At 48.5% G+C, this 17,723-nt stretch overlaps 1 protein-coding gene across 3 annotated transcripts in view; it reads left to right on the top strand.

The window, feature by feature from the left end:
• The first annotated feature begins 10,464 nt into the window (after positions 1-10,464).
• The window catches only part of mgat5 (alpha-1,6-mannosylglycoprotein 6-beta-N-acetylglucosaminyltransferase), a 241,215-nt gene continuing 233,956 nt past the window's right edge, over positions 10,465-17,723 (top strand). The window contains exon 1 of one of the 3 annotated variants that reach the window (XM_072472736.1): positions 10,465-10,667. The gene's annotated coding sequence lies outside the window, so the exon portion shown is untranslated. Of the gene's footprint in view, positions 10,668-10,800; positions 10,958-11,367; positions 11,388-17,723 lie in introns of those variants that run through there. The other 2 variants (XM_072472725.1, XM_072472747.1) reach the window with 2 other exon arrangements.

Raw genomic sequence — 17,723 nt, 5'->3', positions numbered from 1 at the left:
CATACAAAAGTCTCCTTTTTCTTTTTGACGAGGTTCACAATATCCCTCGTCATCCAAGGCTATCTAAACTTCCCATACTTATCCCTTGTTCTCTCAGAAACGTGACTTTCCTAAATCCTATTCAACTGTCACTTGAAAAACTCCCACATGTCCGATGTTGATTTAGCATCCAATAGACGCACCCAATCCCAATTCTTCAATTCCTGTCTAATGTTATCGTAATTTGCCTTTCCCCAGTTTAGCACCTTAACGCGAGGGTTACCCTCATCCCCATCCAAAAGTTCCCTAAAACTTACAGAATTGTAGTCACAACTCCCAAAATGTTCCCTTATTGAAACCTCAATCCCCTGTCCAGGCTCATTGCTAAATACCAGCTCCAGTACTGCCCCTTCCCTCGTTGAACTATTTACATATTGCATCAAGAAGCCTTCCTGGATACACCTTGCAAACTCTGACCCATCCAAGCCCCGAGCACTAAGTGAGTCCCAGTCATTATAGGGAAAATTAAAATTCCCGACCACAATAACCCTGTTACTTTTGCACCTATCCAAAATCTCTCTACCTATCTGCTTCTCTATCTCTCACTGGCAGTTGGGGGGGGGCTGTAATAAACCCACAACACTGTGATTGCCCCTTCCTGTTCCTGAGCTCTACCCAGATTGCCTCATTGTACGAGCCCTCCGAGGTGTCCTCACGCAGTGCCGCTATAATATTCTCCTTAACCATTAACTCTACTCCTCCACCCCTTTGGCATCCTCCTCTATCTCTCCTGAAGCATCTATATCCTCCAACGTTCAGCTGTCAATCCTGCCCTTCCTTCAACCACGTTTCTGTGATAGCCACAACATCATAATTCCAAGTACTAATAAGTGCTCTAAGTTCATCTGCCATACCCGCTATGCTTGAAACAAATACACTTCCAACCACTGTGTTTGAGCAGACAGGATGATGTTGTTCTCTTATTTTTGTTCTCTATTTCCCCTTCAGTTATTACAGCTTCTAAGTAACGCTCTGGTTCCCACCCCCCTGCCATACTAGTTTAAATCCTCCCGAGTCACTCTAGCAAACCTCCCAGCCACGATATTGGTGCCTCTCCAGTTTAGATGCAACCCATCCTTGTACAGGTCACACCTGCCCAGTGGTCCAGAAATCTGAAAGTCTCCCTCCTACACCACCAGTTTAGCCACGTATTTAGCTTCACTATCCTCCTATTTCTTGCCTCACTAGCACGTGGCACAGGGAGTAATCTTGAGATTACAACCCTAGGGGTCCTGCTTTTTAGCTTATTGCCTAACTCCTTCTGCAGGACTTCATCACTCTTCCTGTCTATGTCGTTAGTACCTATGTGTACGACGATCTCTGGCTGTTCAACCCCCCCCCCCCCCCCTTCAGCTTGTCCTGTGATCGTTCAGAGACATCCTTGACCCTCGCACCAGGGAGGCAACATACCATCCAGGAGTCTCTTTCACATCCACAGAAGTGCCTATCTGTGCCCCTTACTAAAGAGTCCCCTATAACTATCGCTCTCCTGCACTTTGCCCTCCCCTGCTGAGCAACAGAGCCAGTTGTGGTGCCACTGTTCTGGCCTCTGTTGTTTTCCCCTGATAGGCTATCCCCCACAACAGTACCCAAAACGGTATACGTGTTAGAGAGGGGGACAGCCACAGGGGATTCCTGCACTACCTGCCTGTCCTTTCACCCATCTGTCTGGCTTCACAGGCTTTGTCTGTTCCCAGCCTTCTAGCCCTTACAAATGCTTCCTTTTTCTTTTGGACTAGGCTCACAATATCCCTCGTTATCCAAGATTCCCAAAACTTGCCATACTTATCATTCTTCCTCACAGGAATATGTCGATCCTGAATTCCTATCAACTGACATTTGAAAGCCTCCCACATGCCAGATGTTGATTTACCCTGAAACATCCGCCCCCAATCTGGATTCTTCAGTTCCTTCCTAATGCAATAATTAGCCTTCCCCCAACTTAGCACGCGAGGACTACTCTTATCTTTATCCAACAGTACCTTAAAACTTAGAGGTTGAGCAGTTTAGGCTATACTCTCTTGAGTTTAGAAGAATGAGAGGAGATCCAACTAAGCTATATAAGATAAAAGGTATTGACAAAGTAGGTGTAGAGCAGATGTTTCCTCTTGTAGGGCAATTTAGAATGAGAGATCATAATTTTAGGATAAGGGATAGCAGATTTAAAACTGAGATGAGGGGAAATTACTTCTCTCAAAGGGTTGTGAATCTGTGGAATTCACTACCCCAGAATGCGGTGGATGCTGGGCATTGAGTAAATCTAAGGAGGAGATAGACAGATTTTTAATTAGTAATGGGTTGAAGTCTTATGGAGAACGGGCAGGAGTGTGGAGTTGAGGTCAAGATGAGATCAATCATGATCCCACTGTATGGTGGAGCAGGCTCGAGAGGCTGAATTGCCTAATCCTGCTTCTCGTTCTTATGTTCTTAACTTTCTCCTGATAGTTATCTTTTCCTGGTCCAAGGTTTGCTAACAACCACACCCTCTCTTTTAGTATTGTCTATCTAGTCTTCAAAATAATTATCATCAAGCCCCCACTTTGAAAGTCCACCATCATATAAAGCTCTGGAGACCAGAGAAGGAGAATCAAAATGGGAGTTTATTTTCAGTCAAAACAAAAGGCCGTAATGTGGCATAGCAGCACATAGCTCCCAACTGGGGCTACCGGTCAGGCTGGTTCCAATCCGGACCAATTTTTGTGGGTCGATTCTGTAAGCCCCAGCTGATTGGCATCCACCCATTCGCGAGCAAGCTCTTATTTATCATAGAATTTACAGTGCAGAAGGAGGCCATTCAGCCCGTCGAGTCTGCACCAGCTCTTGGAAAGAGCATCCTACCCAAGGTCAACACTTCCACCCTATCCCCATAACCCAGCAACCCCACCCAACACTAAGGGCAATTTTGGACACTAAGGACAATTTATCATGGCCAATCCACCTAACCTGCACATCTTTGGACAGTGGGAGGAAACCGGAGCACCCGGAGGAAACCCACGCACACACGGGGAGGATGTGCAGACTCCGCACAGACAGTGACCCAAGCCGGAATCGAACCTGGGACCCTGGAGCTGTGAAGCAATTGTGCTATCCACAATGCTACCGTGCTGCCCTTATTCCATGAATCCCACTGGGGGATCAATTGGGTTGTCCCTATGGGTCTTGTGAGGGTCATTATGCATGGAATCTCTGTCATATCTTCGTAATTTCCTCCTTTTCAAAGGATCTATCACCTCACTGTCATTATCTTTCACAATACTGTTAATTGGATTCCTTCAACTTGTTTCCCCTTCTGTCCAGCCAACCATGGGTGATTTCACCAAGGCGTCTTATTGTGAATTTACTTTTGAACATGTATTGCTATCGATCTTTAATATTTCTGATGCACGATCAATTACTGCAAAGACGAGGTTAAAGCATAACTGAAGGCTTTAATAGACTAGAACTGTTCCCCAGCCGCTCAGGTACAGAAAGAGGGCTGCTGGGATGGCACTGACTCTTATACCCCGCCTATCTGGGCGGAGCTACATACTATACAGCCAATGGTAAACCCCCAGGTTTGACCAATGGAACTTCAGCCTCTCGGGTGCTGCAATACCTGATAACACCACATTCACCCCGTTTAAAAAAAAGAGTCCTGCAGGGGTGGTGGCCAGCGGCTACAACTGTATTCAACATGGCATGATCAGTTATGGAGGTACCGTGATACCTCCTTACAGTGTTTAGAGGATATTTACAGACATGGCAGGTATATACAGTCAGTGTTTATTATTTACAGTTACAGATCGGTTAAGATGAAGCAATCAGTCGGTCGGGTGCCCTGGTCGTCCTCTGGGATCGTCTGGGCCTCGGTGGTGATTCCGGTGGGGGTCCAGGCGTCTGCGACTCCGGGAGCGTGACTTCGGCCTCCATGGCAGCTTCATCACCCCTTAGACGCCACTGGTGGGGAGAGCGGTTGACCTGGAAGGGGGCGCCTGTAGGGGGCATCGGTGGGTGGGAGGGCTCAGGCAGGAGCGGCAGGAGGACTGACCCTCCTGAGGTGCTGCAGAGGGGGGGGGGGGGGGGTGGTGGTGGTTGGGGTGCGCGTGGGGTTGGGGTGCGCGTGGGGTTCCGGCGGGCGGCAGGTCCCGTAGGGAGACCGTATCTTGTCGGCCGTCAGAGAACGCCGTGTAGGCATATTGGGAGTTAGCGTGCAGCAGATGGACCCTCTCGACAAACGGGTCCGACTTGTGCACCCGCACGTGTTTTCGGAGCAGGATGGGTCCGGGTGTCGCTAGCCAGGGCGGGAGCGCAGTCCCGGAGGAGGACTTCCTGGGGAAGACAAGGAGACGTTCATGAGGTGTCTGATTGGTGGTCGTTCAGAGCAATGACCGGATGGAGTGGAGGGCTTCCTGGAGGACCTCTTGCCAGCGGGAGACTGGGAGGTTCCAGACCATACCGTTCTCCCTCTCTACCTGCCCGTTTTCCCGGGGGTTGTAACTGGTCGTCCTGCTTGAAGCGATGCCCTTGCTGAGCAGGAATTGACGCAGTTCGGCGCTCATAAAGGAGGACCCCCTATCACTGTGTATGTACGCGGGGAAACCGAACAGTGCAAAGATACCATGGACGGCCTTGATGACGGTGGTGGCGGTCATGTCGGGGCAGGGGATGGCGAAGGGGAACTGGGAGCACTTGTCAATCACGTTCTGGAAATACGTGTTGTGGTCGGTGGAGGGGAGGGGGCCTTTGAAGTCTATGCTGAGGCGTTCAAAGGGACGGGAAGCCTTTATCAGGTGCGCCCTCTCTGGTCGGTAGAAGTGCGGTTTGCACTCCGCGCAGATTTGGCAGTCCCTGGTGGTTGTCCTGACCTCCTCGATGGAGTGGGGCAGGTTGCGGGTCTTAAAGTGGAAAAAACGAGTTACCCCGGGGTGGCAGAGGTCCTCGTGGAGGGCTTGGAGGCGGTCCACTTGTGCGGTGGCACATGTCCTGCGGGACAGGGAGTCAGGAGACTCGTTTAGCTTCCCGGGACGATACAAGATCTCGTAGTTGTAGGTGGAGAGTTCGATCCTCCACCGCAAGATCTTGTCGTTTTTTATCTTGCCCCGCTGTGCATTATCGAACATGAATGCCACCGACCGTTGGTCAGTGAGGAGAGTGAATCTCCTGCCGGCCAGGTCGCACAGCTTCTACTATGGCTTGGGCCTCCTTTTCGACTGAGGTGTGGCGGATTTCGGAAGCATGGACGGTACGTGAGAAGAAGGCCACGGGTCTGCCCGCTTGGTTGAAGGTGGCCGCCAGAGCTACGGTCGGACGCATCGCTCTCAACCTGGAAGGGGAGGGACTTGTCAATGGCGTGCATGGTGGCCTTTGCAATGTCAGCTTTGATCCGGCTGAAGGCCTGGCGGGCCTCCATCGACAGGGGGAAGGTTGTGGACTGGATCAGGGGACGGGCTTTGTCTGCGTAGTTAGGGACCCACTGGGCGTAATAACTAAAAAACCGAGGCAGCGCTTCAGGGCCTTGGGGCAGTGAGGGAGGGGGAACTCCATGAGGGGGCGCATGCGTTCAGGGTCGGGGCCTATAACTCCATTTCGCACTATGTAGCCGAGAATGGCTAGACGGTCGGTGCTAAATACGCATTTATCCTTATTGTGCGTTAAGTTAAGGATTTTAGCGGTCTGGAGAAATTTTCGGAGTTTGGTGCATTGGTGCTGCTGGTCATGGCCGCAGATGGTGACGTTATCGAGATACGGAAACGTTGCGCGTAAGCCGTACCGGTCAACCATTCGGTCCATCTCGCATTGGAAGACCGAGACCCCGTTAGTGACACCGAAGGGAACCCTTAAAAAATGATAGAGCCGCCCATCTGCTTCAAAAGAAGTGTATTTGTGGTCGCTCGTGCGGGGGGGTAGCTGGTGGTAGGCGGACTTGTGGTCCACCGTGGAGAAGACCTTATAATGCGCGATCCTGTTTGCCAGGTAGGATATGTGGGGGTGAGGGTACGCGTCCAGCTGCATAAACCTGTTGATGGTCTGACTGTAGTCAATGACCATCCTATGTTTCTCCCCGGTCTTTGTCACCACTACCTGGGCTCTCCAGGGACTGTTGCTAGCTTCAATGACCCCCTTCGCTTAGTAGCCTCTGGACCTCCGACATAATGAAGGACCGGTCCTGTGCACTGCACCGTCTGCTCCTGGTGGCAACGGGTTTGCAATCCGGGGTGAGGTTCGCAAACAGGGATGGCTGGTCGACCTTAAGGGTCGCGAGGCCGCAGACAGTAAGGGGGGGTATAGGGCCGCCGAATTTGAAGGTGTTGCTCTTATTAGCCTTAGTTTTATTAGCTCTAATTATGTCACCTTTGCTCACGAGTCACCAGGTATCTTTCTGATACCGCCACGTGGTTCAAGCTGTGGTTATGATTAATAAGACAGCACACCGCTTAGTAAGATTAAAATCAACGGTCATTTATTATGTACAGCAATAAACACTTACACAATAATCCTACTTTCTATATCACTACCTACCACTACTGGCCAATACTTAACTTTTGGAAATGGCCCACCAGGTTAGGGAAACGAATGGCTTATCGAATTGGGTCTGGCCTGCGGGATTCAAAAGGCTGATACAGGTCGATGGCTAGGAGTCTCTATCGGGTAGCGATTGCTGGAGTCAAACTTACGGTTGCTGGTCGATGGTTCTTGCGAAGGTTGCGAGCAGGAGAAGAAGGGAGAGAAGGGTCGATCTGAACTTGGCCCCTATCCTTTATAGGTCCCAGGGGCCTCCCGCCTCTCGGGGGCGGACCTTGACCCTGGTCCCAAGTGATTGGACTTGTTCCCAATCACTGGGTTCGATATGCTCCAATAATGGGGCGATTCCTTGATCGGGGGGGTGGTCGTTCACCTTTCTTTCTCTCGGCCACTGCTGACGCCGAGAGGTCTGGTCCGGCATTCAATTGCTAATATGTTGCAATTGTTCCCGGGGATAGCCGATTAAACTGTAGATGTCTGGTTGATGTGCTGCTAATGGTCGCAGGTATCGATCTGGGCCGACTTCCCCAGAGCCGAATACGCTGTTCTGTCTGCAGCTGTCCGTTTGTGCCCTGTTGGCTGCTTTTCCCATCAGTCTTTTCGGTTAGCCATTTTACATCGGGTTTTGGCCAAATTAATCGGGAATCAGCCATTTTAGGTGGCTACAAAGGTCAGACTTTGCAGGTTACATTGGAAGTCCAACCCCAGGAGTGTAGCCGCGCAGAGGTGCGGAAGGACATAAAGGCGGAAATTGTTGAATTTCCTTCCTTGGACTGTGAGGTTTGCTAGGCAGAACCCCTTTATCTCCAGAGTGGGAACCGGAGGCCAGGGAGATTCTTTGATTTACAGGGTGGGTAAAAAGTGAACAGCGCCTTACCGTGTCGGGGTGAATAAAGCTATCCGTGCTCCCAGAGTCGATCAGGCAGGACGTCTCGTGGCTGTTGATGAAGACCGTCGTCGTTGCTGTTGAGAGTGTTCGATGTCGAGTTTGGTCCAGAGTCACCGAGGCCAGACGCAGTAGCCGTGAATTTTGATCGGGCAGTGTATAGTCGGTCGGGCTGGGGTCCTGGGGCCCCATCCAAGATGGCGTCTCCCATGGGTCGCACATGGTGGTCGGATATCGACAAAATGGCGGCTCCCATCCGTCCAGCGTGGTGGCCGGGGAACAAGATGGCGGCGCCCGTGGCCCTAGGATACGGGGGTGGCGGTGACTGCTGGTCACCTGGGGCCGAGGGGAAGTTCGCTGTTGCAGCTCGGAGTCGCCGCTGGAGACCGCGGCCACCGCTCATGCCTGGCAGACCCCCACAAAATGGCCCTTCTTGCCGCACCCTTTGCAGGCGGATGTGCGGGCCGGGCAGCGCTGGCGGGGGTGCTTTTCTTGCCCACAGAAGAAACAGTGGGGCCCATCAGAGTTGGCGGGCCGACTTTCAGCGCAGGCCTGCGGGGACAGGGGGAAGGTCTGTGGGGCTGTCGCTGCGCCCGCCACGCGGTTGGGCACATAGGATTGTGCGTTCCTGGAGGCAACGTCCATGGGCCCTGCCAGGGCCCGTGCCTCTCTAAGTCCCAGGGTGTCTTTCTCTAAAAGACGCTGGCGGATCTCTGAGGAGCTCATACCTGCTACGAGTGCATCCCGGATTAGGAGTTCCATGTGGTCGCTCGCCGAAACTTGCGGGCAGCTTCTGCCCAGCACCAGCAGCGCGCGGTAGAACTCCTCCAACGATTACCCGGGGCTTTGTCGTCTCGTTGCAAGCAGGTGACGTGCGTAAACCTGGTTCACAGGGCGAATATAATGTCCTTTTAAAAGTTTGATTGCTGCATCGAAGTCTTCCGCCTCCTCGATGAGGGTGTAGATCCCAGGGCGTACCCTTGAGTGCAGGAAATGCAGCTTCTGCTCCCCCGTGGGTGTGCCTCCAGCCGTCTCAAGGTTGCCTTTGAAACACACCAGCCAATGTTTGAAAATCGCCACTGAGTTCGCCGCGTGGGGACTGAGTTGCAGACACTGCGGCTTGATTCGGAGATCCATTTTCTCTACTTGAGTGTAGTCTATTAAATTGATGCACAGTCAATTACTGCAAAGACGAGGTCAAAGCATAACTGACGGCTTTAATAGACTAGACCTGTTCCCCAGCAGCTCAGGTACAGAATGAGCGCTGCTGGAACAGCACAGACTCTTATACCCCGCCTATCTGGGCGGAGCTACATACTATACAGCCAGTGGTAAACCCCCAGGTTTGACCAATGGAACTTCAGCCTCTCGGATGCTGCAATACCTGATAATACCACAATTTCTGAGTTAATTTTGTCCATTAGATCTACCACCATCTTCCCCTCCCTCCAACCATCACCTCCTGCTCTCTTGACCCGATTCCCACTAAACTATTGACCGCAAAATTTCCCTTCCTGGCTCTCACGTTAACTGACATTATTACCAGTTGTCATCAAATTCTGTCCCTCTCACCTTCAAAACTGCAATCATCTCCTCAAAAAAAAACAACCCTTGACCCTTCGGTCCTGGAAACTACCGCCTCATCTCCCTTTCCTCTTCAGAGTCCTTGAACATGTTGCCACCTCCAAAATTCGTGCTCATCTTTTCTGGAACTCCCAAGTTTGAATGTGTCCATTCATTTTACCTCCCCTTCCACTATACCAAAACAGCTCTTATCAAAATCACACATTACATCCAATGTGACTTTGATAAAGGCAAACTATCTCTCCTCTTTCTTCTTGACCTGTCTGTCCTCGACAGTTGGCCACACTATCCTCCTCCAGCTTCACTGTCATCGAGCTGCGTGGGACTGCACTCACCGGTTCCATTTTTTTCTCCCTAGCCGTAGCTAGCGAATTGCCATCGCTGGCTTCTCTTTCCATTTCACACAATTTCTATCCTTGAACCCCTTCTTTCTTTCATCCACATGCTGCCGTTAGTGAAATCATACTAATGACACCCAACTTTACCTTGGCATCACTCCTGAAACCTCTGTACCTCTCTATCTTGAGCTCTCCTTTTCCTGAAAACCTACCTATTTGGCCTAATATCCCTTTATATGTTGCTTTGCTATCATATTTTGTTTTATAACACCTCCGTATAGTGCCTTAGGATGTTTTATTCCATTTAAGCCAGTCACCCGATGAAGGAGCTGCGTTTCAAAAGCTAGTGATTCCAAACAAACCTGTTGGGACTTTAACCTGATGTTGTAAGACTTCTTACTGACATAAATACAAGTTGCTGTTTATGTAACAACAAACTACACAGGAAATGCTGAAGATATATATAATTTTTTATAAAAACACGTATTGTAATAAGTTAAAATATGTATTATTTTGTGAAATAGTATTAGTTCCATGCTTTGAAATTTTGATGTGGCTGATTTTACCTTTACAGGTAACTCCGTGCAGGAAATCTCAAAATTTGTAGGAACAAAAGATTTTGGAAAACGATCAATCAGGAGACCGGATTGGAAACCGTTTCAATAGGCTTGAATGGCCTCTTTGTTCACGACTAGTTTATGACTGAGTGAGTCATACAGACCAGTGAAGGTAAGATGTTGCATCGCCGCAGAGGTGAATGTTTTGCTGGCGTTATGGTTTCTGAGAGGGGGGTGGGTGGCATAAAGTGCCACCACAGACTGCACTAAGAATACAATGTCATATTTAAGACGATCCTTTAATCCGAGATGTTAAAATCAATATCCTCCAAGTGCGTTTCATCTTTCTGTTTGCACTTGCTGCAATGATTTTGAAAAAGCTATCACTTGCACAGTACCTCTCTTGTGTGCAGCGAGTGACGGCGTTCGGGGGGCGCGGGGGGGAAGGTAGTATGTCAACCTGCAGGAGCTCAGCCTGACCGACGGGTGGCACTGTTTCACCCGGCGCCGGCCTGCCCCCATGGCCCGCGTTCTTGTTGTCGACGTCGAGCCGAAATTGATGCAGGCAGATAGCGAGATAGCTAAAGGAGCAAGGGCGACGAGGACCCCGGGCGGCCGAGTTTTGCTCGAGTTTCTCAGCCCGCCTTCCCCTTCTGGAACTTTCCGCGCCTCGAGTGGGACGGGGGAAAAAAGGCAGAGGGGGCTCGGGAAAACGGACGACTGAAAAAGGATGCCGGGCCAGGCAAAGCGGCGGGGGTTCAGGTAAGCGGCGGTTGGAGCGGGTCGAGGCAGCACAGAGAGAGGAAAACAGGGAACCGCGCCGCCGTCCGTCAATCTCCCCAGGGGGTATTGGCGCATGCTCAGTGCGCTCGGCGGCGCTCCTTGGCCGATTGTGCTCGAGCGATTTAAACACCGGCTGGAGAGATTGCGGCGGGGCTCGGCATTGCGCTGTTGTGAGAAATCAGTTAAAGCTCGCATTGCCATACTCATTGCGGGGGAGGAGGGGAAAAAAGGAATACAGCAAGTGGCCGCCAAACTTCAATTAACTTTGGGTAGGTATTAAAATAAAAGACTTGTGTGTACAGAAAGCGATCGCCTCCCAGGTGAGGGCGATAAACCATGGTTGAAACCTCCCGCTCTATTGGATCTTTTATTCCCCTCCCAGCTCACGGTTTATCTGCAGGGTTTTCTCCTCTTAATTTTGGGGGGGGTTACTGTGTTTTTGTTTGCTGGGGATATCTTCTCGCAACGTAGGTTGTCAGTGGAACAGTGAATAATTCGTGTGCCAGGGTGGGCGAGGCAGTTTTATTGTGATTGAGGGGAGGTCTGGGGTTCACCCCAGGCTGCTGGCAACCTCTTATCAACGTTGAACTGACGCCCTTTCTGATTTTATCATCAATTAAAAGCAACCAAAGTAGCCCCTGCCTGCCCAAGGGTTGAATTGAGGATTTCTACTGTAGTAGAGCTCTCCAAGGTTACTCAGTAAGTACAAAGAAATGTTTTTGTGTTGAGCGAAACGCCTTGTGTCTGCAGCGCACATAGCCTGATTAATGAAAGATGAATTTTGTGAGAAGCCCGAAGTCGGATTTAAAAGCTTAGCCGAATCCCATGGTGCGTGCCCTTTGTAGATATACTTCATTTGTGAAAGATTTGGGGACAAAATTCAACGGGGCTCAAGGCTGAAGGAGCAAAAATGCCTTCTGCTTTTTCACATAGTTGAAACTGCATAGTTAAAGTGTGAAAAGATTTTTTTTCTTGTTTCAACCAGTTAGCAATGGGTATAAACCACAAGTCAAAACTGGCATTTAGTTGGTAGTCTTGCTCAGAGGTCATTAATGTAGCTAGTGTGGGAAAATACAATTACCATCTTTCTATACTGGAAAAATGTTTTGTTTTCTGAGCTCATCTTTCCACCCTTGAGCTTGTACAAAACTCTGTCCATATCCTAATTTGCACCAAGTCCCATTCACCCATCCAGATTCCCTGATCCAACAATGTTGCAAACATTGCAGACACTTCTGGTCTGTGGTCTCCTGCCTCCCTGTCTCTAATAATCTCTAACCTTCCAAGAACGTTCAATTTTTGTTTGATTGCACTTCAGTGAAATGCCATGGAACAAATAGGTCAAGTTAAACCACTATAGAAACGCAAGCTGTTGATGAATACTTTCCTGGGAAAGGATAGGTCGAACTGGTTTGTAACTGATCTGAGATGTTAATGTATTTTTTAATAATTTATTCTGTAACATTAATACCTTTTTTTAAATTAATCTTGTACCCTACTTTGATTACATTGAAAAACGTTGAACATAAGCAACAAGAGTAATTCATGAAATGTATATGCATTAACATTTTTAGGTTGTGGGTGTTGTGTAGCTGGGAGGAAGGTTCAATGACTAGCTTAAAACCATGCGTTTGTTTCCAAAGCTCTGCTGCGTGCATCCTAACTGCCATCTGTTCCCATTCACCTGTGCACATTTGAGTTATAATCTCTCCTGGTCCAGCAGTACCTCATTTAAAATTCTTATCCAGTCCCATCATGGACTTGCCGCCCACCATACCTGGGGCTCGATTCTCTGCCGCGCCACATTTTTGCCTCGACCCACTGGCGGGATTCTCCGTTACACCTGCCGGTCAATGGGACTTCCCATTCTGGGGCAACCCCACGTCGTCGGGAAACCCCTGGGCGCTGGCAAAACAGAGAGTCCCGCTGGTGGAGAGTCCCGCCCCTGATCTCTCTAACCTCCTCCAGGTCTCAAGTCTGTTGCTCCAGCTGTGGCCTCTTATGCATCCCTAATTTCTGTTGCTCCACTGTTAGCAGCCATGTTTTCAGCTTAAATCTCTGGAGTTCTGTCTCTAAACCTCACCATTTTACTCTCTTTTTACGGCACTCCTTAAATTTACCTCCATACCAAGCTTCTGATCACCTGTTAAAATATCCTCCTAACTGGCTCAGTATCCTCTTTATGTGGCTCAGTTTTGAGTTTTGTTTAAGAATGACCTTGTGAAGTGTATTGAGATGTTTTACAATATTAAATATGCTATATAAGTGCAGGTTATAGTTGGAGATGACCAGCTGTATAGTCCAAGATGGTCATCACAATAGTTTAATTTCAGTTTTGACAATTTATAAATTGTGCTAACCTTGAAATCAAGTTGATACATTGAAATCAAATTGACACATTTTGATTAGCCTGTGACTAGAATACTTCAAAGCACCATGATTAGTTATTTCGACAGCCAGATTGTACTTCTGTTACCCAAAATTGTTACAGAAATGACACATACAAGCTCCATCTTCCATTATATGTTTTACTGTGTTAAAAGATCTTCATTGTGGGGCAATGACCATTCCCTGGGCACTGGCATCTTGCCAATTGTTGCCTGAGTAATTATCCTTTGCATATAGTTTAACTTTTAAAGTGGCAATGCATCCGCACTGTCTGATTTTAAATAACTGAATTGCACCTTTGCCTGGTGATATCGATAGCATAACTCAGTTTACAGAAGTACCTTCTGTTGTGTTATGCTTCTTCGTGTAGCATAAGCCGCTTCCTTGATGTATGCTCTGACAAAGGAATGTTCAGACTTGGAGATAGGTTTAACACGTTTATTGAACAGTTAACAATTCTCCTACTTGAGTTCAACTCTCCTGCTAATCTTGCTATTGTAACTCAATCTAACTAACCAGTCTGCTCTAAGCCATGTGATGGGTGTGATGCTTCTGATCTGCCCCTGTGCTTCTCTCTGAGTGTTGCCTGTGGAAAGAGGAAGAGCATGTGTGCCCTGTCCTTTTTATATGGGTTGCCCCCTTGTGGTAGTGTCTCTGGGTGTCTTGACTGCCCATTGGTTGTGTCCTATTCCATGTGTTCATTAGCTGTCTGTCTGCATGTCATGATGTCTCTGGTGCTCCCTCTAGTGTTTACTTAGTCTTAGTGTATTTACATTAACCCCTTGTGTATTTACTGTGATGCATATCACCACACCTTCAATTGTTTTTGCATGCTTCTGCAGCCAATCCACTGTCTGCATTTTGATGTTTTTCTGTTTAAGAAATTTTTAATTGACAAAGCTGCTGGTTGGTGCAATCTGACATACCGTCCAAGTCGATCTACCTCACTTCAGCTTTTTCCACTGTTTTCTATTGCTTGTTCATCTAGTCTCCTTTACAATAAAGTACTTTTTGAAGTGGTAGTCACTGAAGTAATGAAGAAACAGTCAATTTTGCACACAGCAATGTTACACAAACTGCAATATAATAACCAGATAATCAGTTGGATTTTTTAATGATGTTGATTGTGGCATGAATATTGATCCACCCGTCCTTTTATTTGCATTATGCCAGAGGATCTTTCATCCATTGGCGTTTGCAGGTGGAGCCTCAGTTTAATCTCTTATCTGAAAGATGGCATCTGCAACAGTGCAGCAATCCGTCAGTGCACTGGAATTTCAGCAGAGATTTTTTGCTTAAACCCTGGTGTGTGACTTGAACCCAGCCCAGAACCTTGTGCCTCAACTGAGTGCTGACGACTGAGCCACATCTGACACAGAACAAAGCACGTGACACTCCTGCTTGGTTACTGAATGCAATATTAAGTTTCATAATCTGTCTCGTCTGCACTGAACTCTTGCCGTCACTCTGACTTCTCACCAGATTTGTGATTTCTCCCCCCCACCCCGAAGCAGCACAGGAAGTCAAAGCATTGACGTCTTGTGAATTTCACAGTTCTCAATGCCTGTGGATTGGCTAGTCAAGCCATGCTTTAAACTTTCAATTCATTCTAGGAATGAGTTAACAGCAGCTCACTCCTATCTGCTGAGTGAACTAGGCCAGTTCAAAATGATATGTGAATGTTTCCTGGAGTGGCTTCAGCAAACGTCTTTTGTCTTAAACTGATGTGGTATGCAGGAAATCACCATTTGCCTGGAATTGATGTCTGTTCCCTGGAACTCCCTTCAATTCCTTTTAGCCTTTTCATCTTGTGGATTGGATTTGTTTTATTGTCACGTATACCGAGGTACAGTGAAAAGTATTGTTCTGTGTACAGTCCAGACAGATCATTCCATAGGTCATGGTGGTGCAGTGGTTAGAAGTGCTGCCTCATGGCGCTGAGGACCCGGGTTCGATTCTGGCCCTGGGCCACTATCCGTGTGGAGTTTGCACATTCTCCCAGTGTCTGTATGGGTCTCACCCCCACAACCCAAAACGACGTGCAGGATAGGTGGATTGGCCATGCTAAATTGCCCCTTAATTGGAAAAATAATAATTGGGTATTCTAATTTAATTTTTAAAAAGTCATCCATACATAAAAAACATAGGGCATACATAAATACACAATGTAAATACATAGACATGGGCATCGGGTGAAGCATACAGGAGTGCACTACCCAGTAGAGAAAGTCTGAAGAGAGGTTAGTCCGTAAGAGGGTCATTCAGGAGTCTGGTAACAGCGGGGAAGAAGCTATTTTTGAAACTGTTAAGTTTCTGCTTGTATGCCGGGAGAAGGAACACCGTCTTATGGTCCAATTTTCCGAAGTGCGGTCGGGGAATGGACTGGTGGGCACCCTTGAGTTTTGTGTAGCAGTGGCCGAGAGTGTTGTCGCCCCTCGTGGGACAGATGTGTTGGAATTTTGGCAGTACACACTTGAGGTTGGCCTGGTTGAAGTCCTCGGCCATGATGAACAAGACCTCCAGGTATTTTGTTTCATTGTTATTTATAGTGGTGTACAATGTTTTCAAAAGCTAGTTAAATAATTACTTTTATATTTTTAATCACCTTTCAAAATAACATCTGCTCAGTCAATGGAGACATTGTCTACTGTGGGTAGCAATATAGACATCTTAGTATTTGTTTGATTTTGTTCAGTGCAGTTGACAAATTTTAAAGATGTCTCAGTGTTGGATCACAACCAATTGAAGACTTATTGACCATTATGCATGAAACGTCGATTTCGGTGGCGTGAGAGCAGCTGGTTAGTCAGTTTCAGCGGGAGCATTGCGGAAGGAGGGTGCTGGGAGGTAAGTCAACCTTTAAAAGCACTTCTCTTTGCAGGGGCAGGCCAGTCGATTTCGGTGGCGTGAGAGCAGCTGGTTAGTCAGTTTCAGCGGGAGCATTGCGGAAGGAGGGTGCTGGGAGGTAAGTCAACCTTTAAAAGCACTTCTCTTTGCAGGGGCAGGCCAGTCGATTTCGGTGGCGTGAGAGCAGCTGGTTAGTCAGTTTCAGCGGGAGCATTGCGGAAGGAGGGTGCTGGGAGGTAAGTCAACCTTTAAAAGCACTTCTCTTTGCAGGGGCAGGCCAGTCGATTTCGGCGGCGTGAGAGCAGCTGGTGAGAGGTGAGTCAGTTTCAGCAGGAGCTGAGACTTTTTCTCTTTTCTTTAAATTAATTTTTTAGGCGGGATCAGGAAGTCGACCCGCGGACGTCTGGGAAGACCCTCACCAATAAATTCTGGTGGAGAGAAAACCCGAGACACTACACGTGTAGTGTCTCCCACCCGCCCTCCTCCTCTAACCTAATAATAAAACCCATTGGTCTGAGGTAAGTACCATATTTTATTATATTATTATTATTTTTTATAAAAAATTTAATTTAGTTGTTAGCCAGATCTTGGTAGAAAGTTAGAGGAATGGCAGGGAAGGGAGTACAATGTTCCTCCTGCAGGATGTTTGAGGTGAGGGATGCAGTTAGTGTCCCTGCTGATTTTACCTGCAGGAAGTGCTGCCATCTCCAGCTCCTCCAAGACCGAGTTAGGGAACTGGAGCTGGAGTTGGAAGAACTTCGGATCATTCGGGAGGCAGAAGGGGTCATAGATAGCAGCTTCAGGGAATTAGTTACACCAAAGATTGGAGATAGGTGGGTAACTGTAAGAGGGACTGGGAAAAAACAGTCAGTGCAGGGATCCCCTGCGGTCGTTCCCCTGAGAAACAAGTATACCGCTTTGGATACTTGTGGGGGGGACGACTTACCAGGGGTAAGCCATGGGGTACGGGCCTCTGGCACGGAGTCTGTCCCTGTTGCTCAGAAGGGAAGGGGGGAGAGGAGCAGAGCATTAGTAATTGGGGACTCTATAGTCAGGGGCACAGATAGGAGATTTTGTGGGAGCGTGAGAGACTCACGTTTGGTATGTTGCCTCCCAGGTGCAAGGGTACGTGATGTCTCGGATCGTGTTTTCCGGGTCCTTAGGGGGGAGGGGGTGCAGCCCCAAGTCGTGGTCCACATTGGCACCAACGACATAGGTAGGAAAGGGGACAAGGATGTCAGGCAGGCTTTCAGGGAGCTAGGATGGAAGCTCAGAACTAGAACAAACAGAGTTGATATCTCTGGGTTGTTGCCCGTGCCACGTGATAGTGAGATGAGGAATAGGGAGAGAGAGCATTTAAACACGTGGCTACAGGGATGGTGCAGGCGGGAGGGTTTCAGATTTTTGGATAACTGGGGCTCTTTCTGGGGAAGGTGGGACCTCTACAGACAGGATGGTCTACATCTGAACCTGAGGGGCACAAATATCCTGGGGGGGAGATTTGTTAGTGCTCTTTGGGGGGGGTTTAAACTAATGCAGCAGGGGCATGGGAACCTGGATTGTAGTTTTAGGGTAAGGGAGAATGAGAGTATAGAGGTCAGGAGCACAGATTTGACGTCGCAGGAGGGGGCCAGCGTTCAGGTAGGTGGTTTGAAGTGTGTCTACTTCAATGCCAGGAGTATACGAAACAAGGTAGGGGAACTGGCAGCGTGGGTTGGTACCTGGGACTTCGATGTTGTGGCCATTTCGGAGACATGGATAGAGCAGGGACAGGAATGGATGTTGCAGGTTCCGGGGTTT

This window comes from Scyliorhinus torazame, chromosome 2 (assembly GCF_047496885.1).
Source record: "Scyliorhinus torazame isolate Kashiwa2021f chromosome 2, sScyTor2.1, whole genome shotgun sequence".
Taxonomy (NCBI): Eukaryota; Metazoa; Chordata; class Chondrichthyes; order Carcharhiniformes; family Scyliorhinidae; genus Scyliorhinus; species Scyliorhinus torazame.
This window is presented reverse-complemented; position numbering and strand designations above follow the sequence as displayed.